Consider the following 7,063-nt stretch of genomic DNA (forward strand, 5'->3'; position numbering starts at 1 on the left):
TCTTGCTGAGATAATAGATAGCCCTTTCTTTCTTCTCAGATTGGTCACGTTGCCCCAGCACACACCCCATTGAATTTTCATAAACTGACAAATAAAGGATCAATGGTTTGCCTGAGATGGGTGGCGCTAAGATTGGAGTACTCGACAAATATCTTTTCACTGCTTCAAAAGCTCTTTGAAAATCCTCACTTCATTTCTCTAAGTTATTCTTGCGAAGAAGGCGGAATATGGGATCACATTTTTCAGTCAACTGCGAAATAAACCGAGCTATATAATTTAACCTCCCCAAAAATCCTCTGACTTCTTTTTGTTTTCGTGGGGGTGGCAACTCTTGAATAGCTTTTACTTTATCTGGGTCTATTTCAATTCCTTTTTGGCTTATTACGAATCCCAACAGCTTCCCAGATGTCACCCCAAAAGTACATTTATTTGGGTTGAGTTAGTCTTTTAAAGAGTTTTCTCAAATTCCCAATATGTTCTTCCTCTGTCTTAGCTTTGACAATCATATCATCGACATAAACTTCTATTTCTTTATGCATCATGTCGTGAAATAACGTAACCATGGCCCTTTGATATGTTTCCCCTGCATTCTTCAATCCAAACGACATTACTTTATAACAAAACGTTCCCCACATGGTAACGAACGTCGTTTTTTCCATATCTTCAGGGTTCATCTTAATTTGATTGTAACCAGAGAAACCGTCCATAAAAGAGAACAAAGAATTTCTAGCAGTATTATCCACTAGAGTGTCTATATGTGGAAAGGGAAAATTATCTTTTGGACTAGCTCGTTGAGATCCCTATAGTCGACACACATTCGAACTTTCCCATCCTTCTTCGGTACTGGGACAATATTCGCCACCCATTCAGGATATTTATCCACTTTAAGAAACCCAATATCAAATTGTTTCTACACTTCCTCTTTAATCTTGAGCAGCATCTCGGGTCTCATTCTTCTCAGTTTTTGTTGTACCGATTTACATTCAGGCTTTATTGGCAGTTTGTGAACAACCAATTCTGTATCTAAACCCGGCATATCTTCGTATGACCAATCAAACACATCCTTGTATTCTTGAAGCAATTATATCAACACATGTCGACCTCCTACTGACAGAGTGGTACCAATCTTTACTTCTCTCTTATCATCATCTGTCCCTAAATTCAAAATCTCAGTAGACTCTTTATGAGGCAGAATCTGCTTATCTTCATTCTCCATCATTTTCATCAATTCAGAAGGTAGTTCACATATAGGCTTCTCGAAATCAATCTCCGGGTTAGAGTCATTAGCATTCATATTATTGATATCTGAGCTCCTGAAAAAATAATGAAAGAGAATATATATATATATATATACATATATACATATATACATATGGAAGGATCTTTTCCCATATAAATAAATAGAAATAAATAAATACATACATATATACAACAAAGAATGAATGAATAAAATGCATGGGAGAATGTTTGCCATTTGGAACTAACAGAATGCATCTTTTATTGAAAGCAAGAAAAAACAAACAGCTTAACCCTTTACATAAAATCACCTATTGCCCCAGGGTATGAACAATAGGGAGAAAGTTCCAGTGCATTACTCTGTAAAAGATTTGTAAACTACAGGTAGTTTTTCCGAGGTCCAATTGTTCAACACGAAGCCCGGCGGTGAAGGATAAATGCCCATATCTCTCATTTCCTCAAACTCACCATCAGTTATAACATTAATGCCTAAATCTCCTGTGGCATTCTCAACCATGACCTCAGTGTTCCTTGAATTCCCTTGAAACATATGTCCCCCAGATATGAAAATGCTGCTCAAAGGCGGGAATATCATGGGTTCCCGGCTAAGGTCTTCACCAGCCAATCTGGCCTTTCTCATTTCCTGACCCTTCTTAATTCCCCTCAGCTTATCCCTCAGAGTTGGCTGATACCCCAAACCAAATTGATCTTTTTTAGTAATAGGGCATATTGGATTCATCGGTCCTTGTAACTGTCGACCTAACCCCTTTCCAACTTTCACTCTCTTCCAAGAGTCAGTTTAAGCCCCATCTTGGTACAGTTTGACAATCGAGGCTTTGGTATCTTCCTGCCTTCTGCCACGAACGTAGCATTGACGAACTCCAACGATCTAAAAGAGCACTCGACGGCTTGCTCATCAACTTCAATATACGGAGTAGTAGTAGAAACAGAAGCAATAATGTCCTCTTCAGCGTGAATACATACCAACCTTCCATCAATTACAAATTTCAGTCTCTGGTGCAATGTGGACGGAACTGCACCGGCCTGATGAATCCAAGGCCTTCCCAACAAACAATTGTGCGTAGGCATAATGTCCATTACAAGAAATTCCACTTCATAAGTTGCTAGACCAATAGTCAGAGGAACATCAATCTTGCCCAACACTTCTCTTTTAGTCCCATCGAAAGCTCGAACCACACTTTGACAGGTTCTCATAAGTGTACTATCTAATGGAAGCTTCTTTAGAGTCACTAAGGACATCACATTCAAAGCTGAATCATTATCAACCAAAACCCGGGACAACACATGCCCTTTACACTTAACTGTGATATGCAAAGCCTTCTGACAACCAATCATCCCAGAAGGGATCTCATCCTTAGAAAAAGATAAAAAATTATCAGTTTGTATATTGGAAACTAACCGGTCCAATTTTTCAATGGGCAACTCTTTCGGAACAAAAGTCTAGTTCAAAACCTTTAACAGAGCATTTCTATGGGCCTCTGAACTCAAAAGTAATGATAAAACAGAAATACGGGCATGCAACTTGTGTAACTGTTCAACAACACTGTACTCACTGTGCTTCAGAAACTTCAAAAATTCTACCGCTTCACTCTCAGTTATTGGTTCATTGATAACAAGCTTATCTTCTTCTATCTGCACATTGACCTTTTTCCCCTTATCAACCGCAACCTTCTTCTCAGACTCTTTAGGTGGATTAAGAGAATAACATCTACCACTTATGGTAAAGTGTCCCACCTCATCTAATTCCTCATTCTTTTTTGTTACATCTCCCATCTGGTAATCATATCTCCAAGGAACTTGTTTATTATCCCGATATGGGAATGAAGATGGAGGTGTAATAACCATTTTTGGAGCTACCTTTTCAGTCAATCGATCATTGGGAGTAATAATTAGGGGACAACTGCATTGTATACCCCTTTAGACGATCCTTCTGAAGCGCAAACTTCCGCTTCCTCTTCTTCAGCAATTTCTTTAAAGAACTCAATTTCTTTACTGTCCATCATGTTTGTGCCAAAGATAGGAAGTCAGGACATTGTTGAATATTGTGTCCTTTACTGTTATGATACTGACATACCTCTCCACTGTTAAACTGTTCACCCATCAAACTGGGCTTCAATAATCCTACCTTGACCATTTGGCACCACACCCAACTCATGAGTGATACCACATCACTAACATTCATTACAATTTTCTTTCTTTTCTCTTCAGTAATCGCGTTAACTCCAGCCCCTGCATGGCTTGGCAACAGATTCTGAGCTATATTCGGCTGCTCACTGTCACCAAAGTTGATGACATTCCTCGTTCTTAAAGCTTGGAAAACCTTCTTAAACGCAGTATAATTCTCAATGTAATGCCTGAGATTCCCCTCATGGTACTCACACTGAGCACTAGAATCATACCATTTGGGAAAAGGAGGATGCATTGGTGTCACGTGATACGGCAAAACCACATGCCGATCATACAAAATCTAAAACAATTCCTTATAGGTCATCGGGATGGGGTCAAATTGAGGCCTCTCTCTCCTCTGGTCCCTTGCCCCTTGTCTATTGTCATTTTGTGTTGATGACCCTACTCCTTGAGGACGGGAAACAGTGATGTTATTAGAATCGTACTGCCTCACATTACTGACTTCGTTTTCCTTTTTCGTCGTTGGTGGCCTCTTACTAGACTCTCCTCCCTCGAGCTTTCCACTCTTAATCACCATTTCAATCATTTCTCCTGCTGTAACCACATCAACAAAACTTCGATAAGGATTACCGATAAGATGTGAGAAAAAAGGAGCCGTTATGGTATTGACAAAAAGCATATTTGTTTCCTGCTCTTCCAATGGCGGGTGGACTTGCACCGCTACATCTCTCCATCTTTGAGCATATTGTCTAAAACTCTCGTTAGACTTCTTTTCCATTCCTTGCAACATCATCCTGTTGGGCCTAACATCTTTCACATGTTTGTATTGCTCAAGAAAGGACTTAGTCAAGTCTTTCCATGATTTAATATTAGCTCTACTCAGCTGGTTATACCACCGGATTACCGAACCAGTTAAGCTTTCCTGAAAATATTGTATCAACAATTGATCGTCCCCTATGTATCCGGTCATCTTCCTACAAAACATTGTAATATGCACAGAGGGACACCTGGTACCATCAAACTTCTCAAAGTCAAGAACCTTGAACTTTGGAGGCAAGACCAAATCCGGAACTAGACTTAATTCCTTTGCGTCGAATCCATAGACATTGGTATCTTCTTTCATGGCTCTGACTTCTCTTTCTAAGTGTTTCCATTTCTCTTCCAGCGGATTGTTTTGGTCCTTCTTGGCTTCTTCATCAAGGTCTGGAACTTGATGATATTGATGTTCTTCTTGATATGAACTAGATCCAGGTTGTACGTTAACAGAAGCACCGATTGGATTAATGTGCACCTTCTCGACATGAACAGGGGTCACTTGAACATTCTGAGATTGTTCTGGGGTTAACCCTGGAGGATAAAGTGGGTCTTCAGTTACAGCTCCCGGCATAGGGCCTTTCCTATGTTCGGATTTCTTCCTTCCAACATACTCACAAACTTGGCAAACATCTCCTTTTGGGCATTCATCATATCTTCTTGCATTTTCTTGATATTATCTTATAACTCCAACTGAGCCTTCTCAATATGGGCAAGTTTGTCCTCTATAACTTTCTTCCTGGTTCTGTAGGTATGCTTGGGATTTTCCAGTATTCCTCTGTCACACAGTCCTTTTGTTAACATTATTGTTTATTAAAGAATATGAAATATATGATTATGAATGAATAAAATGTGATGCAAAAATTTAAATGTACTAAAATGCAAATGCAAAATACAGGGTGTTGATCTTGGAACGACTCCTTAGAACAACTCTTTATATTAGAACGACGTTCAATTACAAAGTTGAAACACATCACAAATAAATATGCAACATCTCTCCTATTTCCTGTACATATGCTAGTAACTCCACGATCTTCTGGTTTTCTTCAGCCTCGGGATCCAGTTCTTCAGTCACATCAGCAGCTTCCTCGGATAAAATGACCAAATATTGAGCTATTTTCGCGCGTGTCATAGGTAACAAGCAATAAGGTCCTCTCTTTGCTTAACTCTCACTTGAGCTCGCTCCCATCGAAAACGCCACTGTATATCCCCCTCATAAGGAACTATCGATAGCTCAATTGCTTGCCTCTGAAAATCTTGAACCATGGCTTCAAGCTCACTTACTTGTTTTTTCAGACTTTCAACTTCCCCACAGCTTAAGCTACCTTCCCCGCTTCTGTATCATCTTAATGCAGTCTCTAAACTTGAAATTGTCCCCTTCAACTTCCCATTCTGAGCTTGACTCTCTTGTAACTACTTCTCTAAAGAATCCTTTTCTTTCGATAAAATCTTCACTTGGTGTCTACTTTGCTTGAGCTCTTCTTGAATCTCTCCGGCTATTCTTTTGAGATTTGCCACCTCTTGCCTCAATTCGACAGACTTACTCAAGCTAGAACCTGCCTGAGCTTTTACCATTCGCTGATAAGTTGACCGAAGATCGTCAAAGTCTAGCCGAAGTTGCTTCTCCACTTTTTCAATTTGATATGCTCTACTCTTCTGAATGTCAATCTCCAATCCCTTTTGATACACTTCATCTTCCAGCCTCTGCAAATTCATTCTCCATTGTCTCCGTTCTGCTTCAAAATCGCGCTTAGCTAACTCTAATGGAGATGGCACCACTCTCAACTGTTCCTCCACCGGCTGAATATTTTCAGGATTCACTATCGGGATGTTGTCATTTACTTGACCGCTTCTCCACTTCTCGTACTCTTGAGATAACTCGAGATCATAAGTGAACAGATTCACACAACGAGTTTGCTTCCAGGCCTCAGCAGCCCCTTTAACTTTACCCTTATACTGATCTCCTTTGAATGCAAAATCCGACCCTACCAAGTCTCATATGGCTGGAATGAACTGCCTTGACCCATACTGTCTGGAAACTAGTAGTGGTGCATACCCAACAGAACCCCATATACCTGGTAAAGGAACCCAATCTCGCTCTCCACATCGGTAAAGTATAGCCGAAGAGACATTCCACGAAGCTCGCCACAAAATATCACCGTCTCTGATATCCTTGAAGATGACCATCCATTTTTCTTCGGTGAAGCCCCCAGGCTATTCTTTAGAAAGAAAATCCTTCAAAGGCGAAAACTCCTCTAGAAACACTCATCCTGGTGCTCTTTCAACATGTTTGAAATGACTCAGAATCCACACTAGCAGCAAAGGCGCACACCCTATAAAGCGTCCTTCTCCTTCGCGCCTATAAGAACTCAAAGACCGGAACGTCTCAGCTAAAATGGCTGGAACAGGATCCACGTGCTTGTCTAATCTTTTAAACAGGTCAACGACCTATACGTCTACATATCCTAGCACCTTTGGAAAAATAACGAGCCCATAAATTCGTAAAGCAAACAAGTCAAGCTTCTTTCTCTTATCAGGGTGATGATCAATTACTTATTTCAAAGCAGCCCAAGAGATACACTCACTCTCTCCCTTTTTCTTAATGTTTCTAACTACCCAATCTTCACTCATTCCGGTCATCAATAATAATTTCTTCTTAAAGAATGAGTGACTGGAAGCTTGGTATATACTCTATCCATCTGGGACCTCGAACAACGGACCAAAGCTTGATACTCCTCTATTGTTGGTGTTAGATCCACTCTACCAAATGTTAAACAGCTGTAAGCCGGATTCCAGAACTGCGCCAATGCTCTAAATAGATTTCGGTCAATAGGAACATCCAGAAGATAAGGAATATCGCCGTACA

Source organism: Hibiscus syriacus, unplaced genomic scaffold (assembly GCF_006381635.1).
Source record: "Hibiscus syriacus cultivar Baekdansim isolate YM2019G1 unplaced genomic scaffold, ASM638163v2 tig00112649_pilon, whole genome shotgun sequence".
NCBI lineage: Eukaryota > Viridiplantae > Streptophyta > Magnoliopsida > Malvales > Malvaceae > Hibiscus > Hibiscus syriacus.